Genomic DNA, 13,614 nt, shown 5'->3' with positions numbered 1-13,614 from the left:
CAGAAAATTCACTTCCTTCTGGCCTGCCTCTTCCTTTTTCAGGAAACCCATTGTGTGTTCTCAAGGAATCTGTTTGTACAACAACCTACATCAAAACCCTTTCTTCCTGAAGATGAAGTGGTTAAGAGGGAAGGCTTGGGCTTTCCTTCATGTGTCAGAGAGTGACGGTGTTTATATACAGAATTGATTTCTTGGAAACACACAGCCTCAAGCCCTTTTATCTGTGAATGACAAAGTAAAATTTATAGTCTCACTGGAAGGCCTCTGTCTGTTGCCATTTAAAAAAAAATGTTGACACAATCTTCCTCCCCAGCAATTTTATTTCTTAGTGTTTTTTCTAGACATATTTGCAAACAATTGTAAAGAGACACATTCTAGGATATTCAGTTGCAACATTATATGTAACGAGTGGTATCAGAAACAAAGGAAAATGGTTAACTAAACTATAATACTATGGAATGTATCCATACTATGCAGCATTTCATAAAAATGAAATAGATCTACAAGTACTGATATGGAAACCTGCAGCAATCTATAGGAAGCTATTTCCCTGTGTTTATGTACATGTATACATAATGTATATCTGTATGTAAGCAAAGAGAAATGGGTCTAGAAGGATACCCACCAAACAAACAGCAGTGAGTACCTCTGCAGAAGAAATCTGGATTTGGGTGGAAGTTAGATTAAAGTGGACTTTTTGTTTTGTTTTTTTAATTCTTCACAATATGAAAGTACTAATGTACTGTTTAGATAATGAACATTTAAGAGAAAGAGACAAGAGAGAAAGGAAGGCAAGAAAATTAATTTAATTTTATGGCCCCTGGAACCAGAGAGCCTATGTTTAGGTTGTAGCCTGCTACTTATTTAACCTCTCTGTGCTTCAGATTTTTTTCTCTGTAAAATGGGCCTAAAAAGAGTGCCTACTCAGAAAGAGATTGTAGAGATGAAATAAGATGATGTGTGTAAAATGCTTACCACCTAGTATGAGTTATGTAAGTGCTAGCTAGGATTATTGTAAAGAATAAATCATTAGTTATCCCACTTTAGTCAGAGGGAAATTATTTCTTTCCTCATATTTTGGCACCGATGAGACTTCAGGAAATGTACCTTTAAAAAAATCAATGTCAAACAGCCTTGGAGATGAGGCTTTTAATGGCTTTGCTGTTATTTAGTCGTCTGGATCAAAATGCATTATGACACTCTGGAAGAGAGTACCGTTCAATCAACATTAACGCCAACCCATTGCACTGGGTGTTAGAGACAAAAAGACCAAAAGGCAAATTTTCTTAAGGATCCCATTCTGTGTGATGGGGGTGTGGCAGAGGGAAGAATCAATCAGTAAACAGATCATTTCAACACAACATAGCTCTGTGATAGGAATACAGAACAATGAATAGAGTTATAGGAGAAAGGAATGGCAAAAGACGGGAAGCTTCTAGCAAGAGGTGATGATTCTAGAAGGATGAGGAAGAGTTACCTATGAAAATAAGGAAGAAATTGGGGATTCCAGGCAAAGGAAACATCATGACTTATCTGAGGGAACTACAGTAGTTTGATATCGTTGTAATGTGTATATGTTTTTATATGTGTGTATGTGTGTTTGGGTGGCTAATGGAATGGGGGAAAAATCACTGGGAGAAGTAAAGATTAACAAGTTTGGAAATATAGTGACAAATGAAGGTGGTCTTAATTCTGTAGTATTGCAGTGGAAAGATTACTGAAAACAACCTGCCTATTCAGACAGGTTAGGGGATTCTATGTAAGAGGTCTCAACTTTGACAAATAACTTTTGAAGAAATATTACAGCTTGATGTCTGACTTCTGCTTCTAGGGAAAATATAGTAGGGCATCGAAAGCCAGTGTTCTTCCTACAACAGCTAGGGAAAAAAGAGGTAAGTTACAAAATTCATAGTTTAAAGACATCAGAGAGCAATGGACCCAGTAAGACTATAAGAACTAAAATTCCAGGGGCGCCTGGGTGACTCAGTGGGTTAAAGCCTCTGCTTCAGCTCAGGTCATGATCCCAGGGTCTTGAGATCGAGCCCCGCATCGGGCTCTCTGCTCAACGGGGAGCCTGCTTCCCTTCCTCTCTCTCTGCCTGCCTCTCTGCCTACTTGTGATCTCTGTCTGTCAAATAAATAAATAAATAAAAATCTTAAAAAAAAAAAAAAGAACTAAAATTCCAGAGAGGGAAGATCCCTTCCTAAATGAGCTGATAATCTCTGGCCATTTTATCCCCTGGAGAGATCTGTCAGTTCTAGGTGAGGACTAAGAATCAGGCATGGCCTAGGAAGAGGATCCTCTCCATGGAAAAGAGAAACTAGTGAAGCTTTTTTTGGTGATTGTGTGGTGCTGGCTTGACAGATTGTAAACTAGTTTAGAACTGAACACAAAGGAGCATTTGTTGATTCCTAGATGCTAGAGGACTTGGCTAGGAGCTTCTAAAAGGCAAAATGAAATGTCCTAGTTTCATAGAATGTGGGAGACAAAGTCCTCCCAGAAGGAGAGATCCTGTCACAAATATATAGTCAGTTATCCCCTTAAAACATTTGCTCAATTTTGAAGGTACATCGGGTCAGTAGGCAAAAAGCTAAACACAAAACCTATAAATGACAGAACTGACTCTGAAGAAATAAAGAGAGAGACCCAGGAGGCTTTCAATCAAAATGCAGGAGGGTCACACCTGAGGAATAGGGACAAAGATATCCCTATTTTGGTTGAGGTCCTCTGCCTATCTAATGGAAGATGACACCATCTGCAGCCTCTGGATTCCTATATACAAAGTCTGGCATACAATAAAAATTAAAAATGTATGAAAACATAGAAAAATACAGCCAATAATCAAGAGAAAAAATAGACAATACAAGCAAAGTCACAGATGTTGATGTATTAGTTAACTGACAAGGACTTTAAATATGATTAACAAGTTAAAAAAATATGGAAAAATGAATAAAAATACAGAGAAGTCCAACAGAAAATTAGAATCTATAAAAAGGACTCAAATGCATATTCTAGAAATGAAAAATGTATGTGAATTTAAATACGCTTCTGATGAGTTTGATAGGACAAAGCAAAGTGGAGTTAGTGAATTTGAGGACAGGTCAACAGAAATCATCCAAACTGAAATCTATAAAGGAAAAGTTATGAAAGAAACAGAACAGGGCATTGAGACATGTTGAACACAGTGGTCTAAAAACAGTCTAGCTTACATATGAGAGAGAGAGAGAGAGAGAACAGAAATTTGTAAAAAAAAAAAAAAAAAAATTTAACCCAAAGATTTCTAAAAAAGACTACTGAACCCCAAATAGGGTAAAGGAAAAAGAAATCACACATAGGTATGTCATAACCAACCTGGTGATAAATGAAAAAGGTAAAAACAAATCTTAAAGTAGGAAAAAGACATTCTCCTTCAAAGAAACGACAGTAAGACTAATTGCAGTCTTCTCAAAAGAAACCATGGGAAAAGGTGGTGGAATGACATCTTTATATTGGTGAAAGAAAAAAAATGTTATGTAAGGTGTCACTAATGATCTTACTTGCACCACATATGAATTTGTTGTCCACCATCTCGTACTTATAACTATTTATAGGCTCTCTGAAACTCTCTTCAGCACTTTGAGTTACTTGGGTTCACACCCTCCGAATATTACATAATTTGGGACTTTGCAAATGTGTGACATAAAGAGCAATTCTATCAGCTATATCAGGTTGTAGACTGGAGCTCTAACTCCTTTCAGGTGATGTCCACTTTAGTACTCTATGGGCTGGACTCTGCAATCAAATCATAGAATCACTGTGATCTTCTCAGCAGGAGTTGACATTGCTTTAACCCTATTAGCAAGAGCTTTCTGTCTGTATATCAGGACTATTACTTGTATTAGAAGCTTTTATTCTAATTTTCTAAACAAGTAATGTTGATTTTCAGTGATTAAGAACACTTGTGTGAGAGAAAGAGAGAGAATATGCATGTGAGCAGAGGGTTGGAGGGACAGAGGAAGAGAAAGAATCCCAAGCAAACGCCACATGCAGAACTGAGCCAGACAAGGGGCTGGATCTTATGACCCTGAGATCACAAGGAACCTAAATGAAGAGCTGGGTGCTGAACCGACCGAGCCACCCAGGTGCCGCAAACCAAGAATATTTTCTATTTAAAAACATCTGATTTGGAGTTTAGTCACACGCTCTAGACCAGGATTTTTTTTTTTTTTTTCCATGTTACTTATGAATTTCCTGCGTTTGGGGTGTGAAGAGAGATGGAAGAGTTAAGTCAGTTCAGTGTTATAAGCAGCAATGCCGTCCTTGGGCTTAGGTCCCTTTGGTGTGATTTAACATATCCAAATAATGACTGAGAGGGTTTGTCAAATGTGTGTCTTCAGCACTCCTATAGATTTGTCGTAAGTGAAGCAGAAGAGCGAGAACTTCTGGTGGCTAACGTGCCCTTTCTGGCCTATCTGTGGTTTAGAATGAGCATCCAGTTATATATTGTTTGGGTGCCCTGCCTCTCTTCTGAAACTGAGGAGATCCTAGCCGGCAGCAGAGGCCTAATCCCTGATGGTTAGAATTAGCCAATTGCCACTCCCCATCCCTCAAACGTCCCGTTCAGCATCCACATCCCTTCTTAGGCTGCGTGCATACCTTGCTTCTGGCTGTGGCCATTTTTTTTTTTCCTTTAAGGGCCATAGTCCCTGGAGTGGGTGCCTTTGGACAGCTTGTAGTTTTTTGCCTGACTCCTGCTAGAGAATACAGTTTTTTCTTACCTCTGCCTTCATTCCTTTGAATTGATTTCTTTTTTTTTTTTAAGATTTTATTTACTTTTTTGACAGAGAGAGAACACAAGCAGGGGGAGCAGCAAGCAGAGGGAAAGGGAGAAGTAGGCTCCCTGCTGAGCAGGGAGTGCAATGTGGGGCTCCATCCTAGGACCCTGGGATCATGACCTGAGCCGAAGGCAGCCGCTTAACTGACTGAGCCACCCAGGTGCCCCTGTATTGATTTCTTTTAATGACAGAACTCACATCTGAAATAGTTAATATCTCCACTCTTTTGCTGGCCCTCACATCTAAATTAAAGGCCCTTCAAGCTTCACGTTCTGGCCTGGATCTGGACTCACTTACTCATTCCTCTGTTTTGACTTTATCTCTCCATTCTTGGTCCAGTTAATTTCCCCCCAGTTGCTGCCAACTTGTGCGTAACTTTTCCAGCATGCCGCATCACCAGACTCAAGCCGTCTGCTTCAGACTAACAGTTTCCCTATGTTAGGCCCCCCACACACTGGAAAGTAAAGCATTTACTATTTACTGAAGGACAGAATAGATCCCATTCAGAGCACAATTCCCAAGAAACTGGCTGACATCAAACACAGCAGTATGCTTCACATCCAAATAGCCATTTTAGGCACGAGATCACTTAAATTTCTGAAACATGGGCACAGCTGGAGGCTGAAGTGAAAGGAACAGAGATTCTAGAAAGAAGTAGTAGACAGGTTGACATCTTCACTCATTAGTTCAGGAGCTCCCTAGGTGAAAATTAGGACTCCACTGGGAGTGTAGAGGGGTAGGACCCACTAAAAGTGCCCATTACTAACCAAGCAAATAATTACCCTTTGTCCAATGATCTATCTTAAAAAGTTCTTTCACACACATGATTGCACTTTCCTCTTCCAATAACCTTGTGAGGTGCATATTGTTTCTATTATGTGCATTTTTAATTCATTTTTTATTAAAGTGGGCTCCACATCCAATGTGGGGCTCAAATTTATGAGCTCAAACTTGGGCTCAAACCCAAGATCAAGAGTTGCACGCTCTACCGACTGAGCAAGCCAGACCCCCCCTATTATGTACATTGTGAACCCAGCAAATAATAGCTAACTTTATGGAGTACTTACCATATGTCTGATTATGGTGATGTATTTAACCTTCGTTATCTCTCTTCATTAAAAATCTCCAAGAGGGAGCAACTATTTTTCAGATAAGGACATCTGAGGCTTACAGAGGTTGTGCTTAAGGAAGCAGAAAGAGCAAGTGAGAGAGCCAGGATTTAATAATCCTAAGCAATTAATCATTAAGTTTGAAAGTTAAATGACTTACTCAAGGTCTCCCATCCAGGAAGTTTAGGATTTGAATTGAGCCCCGACCTTCTGGTGATTTATTTCAAAAGAGCTTTATTCATATACCGTACAATTCACCCATTTAAAATGTAAAATTCACTATCTTTTTGTGTGTCCACAAGGTTGTATGTCTGTTTTAGTCAGCTCAAACTGCTGTAACAAAATACCACGGACTGGGTGGCTTATGTGGCAGAGATTATTTTTCTTACCATTCTGAAGACCAAGTCCAAGGTCAGGTACCAGCATGGTTGATTTCTTTTCTTTTTTCTTTTTTTTTTTTTTAGATTTTATTTATTTATTTGACAGACAGAGATCACAAGTAGGCAGAGTCAGGCAGAGAGAGGGAGGAGGGAAGCAGACTCTCCGCTGAGCAGGGATCCCAATTCGGGGCTCGATCCCAGAACTCTGGGATCATGACCTGAGCCAAAGGCAGAGGCTTTAACCCACTGAGCCACCCAGGTGCCTCCCAGCATGGTTGATTTTTGCTGCGGGCTCCCTTCCTGGCTGATGCATGGGATTCTTCTTGCTGTGTCTTCACATGGTAGGAGGGAAGAAAGAGAGATAGCAAACTCTCTGGTGTTTCTTATTATAAGAGTACTTACCCTACTGTAAGGAGTCTACCCTAATGCCTCATCTAAACCCAATTTTCTCCCAAAGGCTCCCTGTCCAAATACCATCACACTAGAGACTAGAACTTTAACATCTATTTTGGGGGGACACAATTCAGTTCACAATACCTCACTTCTCAGGTCAGGGACCAAACAGTAGCCTATTAAGTGTCCTTTTTCCCAATCAATCCAAACTCTCTAGAAAGAGAACTGGATTGGCCCACTCTGGATCAAGTCTCCACATCAGACCTGTCCCTGTGGCCAAGCAGAGACTGCTATATCACTGAGTTATAGTGTGGTTTAAAGAATTCTCTTATTTTAAAAAATAGTATTTACCATACAAGTATGTATCCCTAGATGATACATTTTCTAGTATGGCTTGTTTTTTTTTTTTTTGTTTTTTAAATATTTTATTTATATATTTGACAGTGAGAAATCACAAGTAGGCAGAGAGGCGGGCAGAGAGAGAGGAAGGGAAGCAGGCTACCCGCTGAGCAGAAAGCCAGATGTGGGGCTCGATCCCAGGACCCTGAGATCATGACCCGAACCGAAGGCAGCGGCCTAACCCACTGAGCCACCCAGGTGCCCCAAGTATGGCTTGTTTTTAACAACATTCTATTTCTGCAGTTTAACCATGGTGTCGGGTACAACTGTGATGCATGCATTATCATAAATGTAGTATATTTCAATATGTGACTGAACCAACCCTGTTTCAGATACCTTCAGATTTTCTGGTTCTTTCTTCATATGTGTCCAGGCTACTGATGAACTCACTGAAGAAAGTCTCATCTCATCTCATCTAGATATATCTAGCATTTCCATGGCACTTGTCCTATTGTTTCTGTCTTGTCACTGAAATTCCCCATCTCTTTGATGTGTTGTCTGTCCTTCTTTTGCATGAGATCCAGATTCATAGTTACTTTAAAGCCCTTGTCTGGTCATTATGAAACCTGGGCTTATGTCCAAGTCTGGTTCTATTTGATTCTACTTGGCATCATTTTCTTTCTCCCTAGAGAACTTTCTTCAACATTCTTAGTACAGGTCTGGTAGTGATGCATTTCCTCAGCTTTTGTTTGTTGAAGAAAGTTTTTAATGTTATTGACAAATACTTTTGCTGGATATAGAAGTCTAGTTTGAGAGGTTTTTTTTTTTCCTTTCAGCACTTAAAAAAGTCTTTCCATTGTCTTCTTTATAGCATAGTTCGGTAAAGAAGTCTATTCTGATTCTTAACTTTGTTGCTCTGCATGTAGTTTACCTTTTTATTCTAACCACTTAAATGATTTTCTCTTTGCTGCTGGTTTCCAGCAATTTGTGGGGCACCTGGGTAGCTCAGTCCATTAAGCATCTAGCTATTGATTTCAGTGCAGGTCATAATCTCAGAGTTGTGAGATTGAGCCCCATGTCAGGCTTCACACAGTGGAGAGCCTGCTGGAGACTCTCCCTCTCTCTCTCAAACTCTCTCTATGCACTTCCCCCAACTCTCCTTCTCTCTCTAAAATAAATAAATAAATATATCTTAAATAATAATAATAAAAAAAGAGTCCCATGCTCTTTTGACTGAGCCAGCCAGGTGTCCCCAGTCCATAGCCTCTTTAAACATCTGCTCTACCTGTAGTTAAAAACCTCTTTCAATTTCTAATATTGTTCATTTATGCCTTCTTTTTTTTAATCTTAATCAATTTCACTAAACGTTATATACTTCTTAATCTTTTAAAAGAACCAATTTTTTATCCTGCTTTTCATTTCAAATGCGTTAACATTTAGTTGGATTTGTCTACATGTAAACAAATATTTTTCTCTCATTCTTCTATCTCACACCTATTAACAGGGATCATTTCCTTCTATATACTTATGTTTTATATATAAATAAAACATATAATTACTAAAGTAATTTATACTTTATATATATAAAGTAATTTCTACTTTAGTAATTTCTACTAAATTAATTTCTACTTTAAAGTAATTTGTACTTTATATATATATAAAGTAGTTATATATATAACTTATTACTTATTATTTATATATATATATATAAAGTAGTAAAGTGTATATATATATAAAGTACAAATTACTTTAGTGGAAAAATCATTATTTGTGTAACGTTTTTTTTTTAAATATTTTATTTATTTATCAGAGAGAGAGATGGGGAGAGAGCGAGCACAGGCAGACAGAATGGCGGGCAGAGGCAGAGGGAGAAGCAGGCTCCCTGCTGAGCAAGGAGCCCGATGTGGGACTCGATCCCAGGACTCTGGGATCATGACCTGAGCCGAAGGCAGCTGCTTAACCAACTGAGCCACCCAGGCATCCCTTTTATTTGTGTAATCTTTTTTTTTTTTTTTTAAAGATTTTATTTATTTATTTGACAGAGAGAAATCACAAGTAGATGGAGAGGCAGGCAGAGAGAGAGAGAGGGAAGCAGGCTCCCTGCTGAGCAGAGAGCCCGATGCGGGCCTCGATCCCAGGACCCTGAGATCATGACCTGAGCCGAAGGCAGCGGCTTAACCCACTGAGCCACCCAGGTGCCCTATTTGTGTAATCTTAAAGTACCTTTATTTTGCCCTCATTTTTTTTTAAAGATTTTATTTATTTATTTGACAGACAGGGATCACAAGTAGGCAGAGAGGCAGGCAGTGGGGGTTGGGGTGGGGGGGGGCAGAAACAGTCTCCCTGTCAAAGCAAAGAGCTTGATGTGGGGCTCGATCCCAGGACCCTGGAATCATGACCTAAGATGAAAGCATAGGCTTTAACACACTGAGCCACCCAGTGTCCCTTGCCCTCATTTTTGGAAGGTATTTTTCTTGTTTATGCAATATTAAATGGCTAGTTATAGTCTAATCAGAATTTCATTGTCTTCTGGTTTTCATCATTCCCATCAAGTCTGTTATCTCTTTGTAGGCTATGCTTTTTATCTTAGTCTGCGTTTCAGGTCTTTTCTTTGTTTTTAGTGTTGTTCAGTTTAAGACAATGTGATTTTTATTCATCCTGCTTAGTATATGTTCTATTTCCTTTGTCTATGGATTTATGTCTTTTTATAAACTTCTCAGCTGTTTTTTCTTCAAATGATGTCTCTCTTCCATATTTTCTATTCTCTTATAGGACTCCTATTAATTATAATAATGTATTATACATTAGATCTCATCCTTTTCTCCATATAGCTTAATCTTTCTTGTATTATCCATGTCTTTATATTTCAGAGCTGTATTCTTAGTAATATTTAATATCTACCTTCCATTTCAGTAATTGTTTCTTTTCCCCAACAAATTTTTTGTTTTATGTAGCCACTGAATTCTTTAAAAATTCTAACTGTTGATATTTTAAATTTTTATTTGGCTCCTTTTGAAATTTACTTGGTCATTTTTTATAGTCTCATGTGATTTATATCTTTATTATTTTATTTTATTGCTTTATGTATTTCAACTCTTTTTAAAAATTTTTAAAATTAAAACAAAAATTTTTTTTTAGAGTGAGTGTGTGTGTGTGTGAGCAGAGACGGTCAAAGGGATGAGAAAGAGAATCTTACACAGGCTCCATGCTCAGCACAAAGCCAGATGCAGGGCTTGATCTCACAACCCTGAGATCATGACCTCAGCTGAAATCAAGAGTCAGTTGCTTAGCCAACTGAGCCATTCAGGTGCCCTGTGTATTTGGTAATTTTTTTATTATGACCTCATTTTTGGCTGATCATCTGTGGAATCCAGGGAGTCTAAATTGAGAATGCTTTTATCAAAATGGGATTTTTGTTTGCTTCTCTTGTGAGCCAAGGATGCCACTGATGTGGGATCATTTTAGCCCCTTTTAGTATCCTGACTTAATGAAGAGTCTTAGGTCTAGCCTCTTGAGCTTGTATATTAGAATGCAAATGTCTGTGAGGACAGGGACTTCATCTAATTGTTTGCCATACCTTCCTCATTGGCTATTACATGGTACATATTACCAAAGTATTTGCTGAAAAGTCACTGAGCAGCTCAGCCTGCCTTTTTTTTTTAACTTGAAGTTATGCAAAAAGCAGAATTATTGTCATGTTACTTATGAGAAATTTAGGTTCAGAGTGAAAAATGATAGTGAGTCAGTAGCTAGAAAGCTGTGGGAGTAAAAATCCATATTCACACATTTAAAAAATCAATAAGGAAGATGGTTAGCAGAGGCAAGATGAGTGGGGGATGGGTGAAATAGGTGTTGGGGATTAGAGAGACAACCATCGTGATGGCAGCTGAGTAATGTATAGAAGTGTTGAATCACTATATTGTACACCTGAAACCAATATAACACCATATGTTAACTATACTGGAACTAAAATCTTAAAAAATAAAGAACAGAAATTACTGATAATATACACTGGATTTCCTTCCATTAGAAGTTGAAAGGGTATTTTTGACAAGAGTCAAATAACTCATCTTTTCTCAAATGCAGACTGAAATGTGTTTTTTCCCTTTGGTCTATAGAAACTCCTTTTTGTAATTTCAACCAACAGAATATATATATATATATATATATATATATATATATATATATATATATATATTAAGATTTTATTTATTTATTTGACAGAGAGAAATCACAAGTAGACAGAGAGGCAGGTAGAGAGAGAGGAAGGGAAGCAGGCTCCCTGCTGAGCAGAGAGCCCGATGCGGGACTCGATCCCAGGACGCTGAGATCATGACCTGAGCCGAAGGCAGTGGCTTAACCCACTGAGCCACCCAGGCGCCCCCAGAATATATATTTTATGACTTCAAAAACTGGCACTGAGGGGCGCCTGAGTGGTTTAGTTGGTTAAATGTCTGACTCTTGATTTCACCCCAGGTCATGATCTCAGGGTCTTAAGATGGAGCCCTGTGTCAGGCTCTGTGCTGTGTGCGGAAGCCTGCTTAAGATTCTCTCTCTCCCTCCCTCTGTCCCTTCCCCCACTCACTCAGAGGGCAAGTGCACATTCTCTCAAAAAAAGTGCAACCAAGTGCACACTCTCCCAAGCAAGTGCACAGTCTCTCGCTCAAAAAAAAGTGGCACTTGATTTTTCTCTTAAAATTCTTTGCACCTTACAGTTTGTTTTTACAATGATTTGCTAAGTATTATTAGTTATTTTAGATGAGAAATTTGCCAGAATGTTAAGCTACTAACAGGAACTTGGTTGCTCTATGTTTGGAAGAATTAGTTTTAGATTTCTAAGATTATAGGAAGAGATTCAGGGATGACATGATTGACCCTAAAAGGTATTTCAAAGTATCATAACTCCAAAATATAAGTAAATCATATATATTTTATCTTTAAGATTTTATTTATTTATTTATTTGAGAGAGAGCGCATAAGCACGGAGAGGGGTAGAAGGAGAGGGAGAAGCTGACTCCCCGATGAGCAGGAGCCCGACTTCGGACTCCATCCCAGGACCCTGGGATCATGACCTGAGCTGAAGGCAGACACTTAACTGACTAAGCTACTCAAGCACCCCAAATCATATATATTTTAAAATCTGAACTGCTATATAACCCAAAGGCTAATGCTAAACTCATAGGAAAACTTTCTTTAGTCAAAGATAATCAAGCTTCCAGTCAATCAGGTCCTGAGTACTAACTGTGTGCCTAACAGTATTGTGTAAGGTGTCCTATTTCAGACTTATAATTATATACAGGAGTGTGCTAGTCTTTTATTAGGTCCTTAAGGTTAAGAGTAAGATGTGTTCATTGAGGTCTTTGCACCATACCTGTATTTCTGGTGTGAGATTCAAAGGACCAGAGCTGTTGTGGCAGTTGGAGAAAAGGACTGGATATTAACTGAAGGATGAAGGTAGAAAAACACACTATTTTGGGACCCCCCCATCTTATGAGTATGCTGTCTGGTATAAAAATATTCTGTAATATACTTCCAGAACAAATTCAATTCAACAAAACTACCCAAGTCTCTGATTTCAAGGAACTTACAACAGTTGGGAAGATAGGAAACATATATAATAAAACCATTCAATAGCAATACGCAGGGTTGTATTAAGTAAAAATAGGTGGTTCTGAAAATACAGACTACAGAAGCTGAGCGAATGAGGAGATCACCGTGGGTTAGGGTAGCTGGAGAACCCTTGGGGAGGAGGCGATGTATACCTTAATTTGTGTAAGAAGAAGGGCATTTGGGAAGAGCAATGAGAATGTGCAATGGGGATGAGGGAGACGATATAGGATGTTACTGAGAAACAGGGGACAGTGTTCTGTCTATGAGTGTTTCCTTAGGGAGTAGCTAGAGGTGATGCCGGAGAGGTGGGAGGGGGAAAACCTCTCTAGCCTGGAGCACCTGGGTGGCTCAGTGGGTTAAGCCTCTGGCTTGGTCTCAGGTCCTGATCCCAGGGTCCTGGGATCGAGGCCCGCCTCAGGCTCCCTGCTGAGCAGACAGCCTGCTTCTCCCTCCATCTCTCTGCCTGCCTCTCTGCCTACTTGTGATCTCTGTCAACTGAATAGATAAAATCTTAAAAAAAAAAATCTTTGTAGACCTTCAGTTCCATGTGGGCATTTCTATCTTATTCACAGGTATAACTCTAGTACTTAACCATACAGAATGGTACATAGTATATTTCAATGAAATTCTGTTGAATGGATTCATTGTATATATGAAGACACTTGGAATTGTTGAGGCTTTGTCTGGAGATCAATGGGAATGCACTGGAGGTTTTGGAGTATGAAGATGCCGTAGTATAAATAGTGTTTTAGGAAAACTATTCTCAAGGTTATAGTCAGAATGACCTGGAGGAGTGGAGACCAGGTGTGGGGAGAGCAGCTGGGCTATTCATGTAATTGTCCATTGGGTCAGAAGGGTTAATAAGGGACTGAGGATAGCTGGAAAGAAGAGTTATTTTGAGACTGAACCAACTGGATTGTGATTTATTGGCAAGTTTTTGCCTAGAATTCAGCAAAAAAAAAAAAAAAA

At 38.9% G+C, this 13,614-nt stretch overlaps 1 long non-coding RNA gene across 2 annotated transcripts in view; it reads left to right on the top strand.

The window, feature by feature from the left end:
• The window catches only part of LOC132016800 (uncharacterized), a 33,931-nt gene extending 33,723 nt beyond the window's left edge, over positions 1-208 (top strand). Inside the window, exon 6 of one of the 2 annotated variants that reach the window (XR_009404003.1) lies at positions 43-208. This is a non-coding gene — a long non-coding RNA (uncharacterized LOC132016800). Of the gene's footprint in view, positions 1-3 lie in introns of both variants that reach the window. The other variant, XR_009404002.1, reaches the window with a different exon arrangement.
• Positions 209-13,614: the final 13,406 nt, after the last annotated feature.

The sequence above is a fragment of the Mustela nigripes genome, chromosome 4 (genome assembly GCF_022355385.1).
Source record: "Mustela nigripes isolate SB6536 chromosome 4, MUSNIG.SB6536, whole genome shotgun sequence".
Lineage (NCBI taxonomy): Eukaryota > Metazoa > Chordata > Mammalia > Carnivora > Mustelidae > Mustela > Mustela nigripes.
The sequence above is the reverse complement of the archived record's forward strand: the minus strand, read 5'-3'. Positions and strand labels throughout refer to the sequence as shown.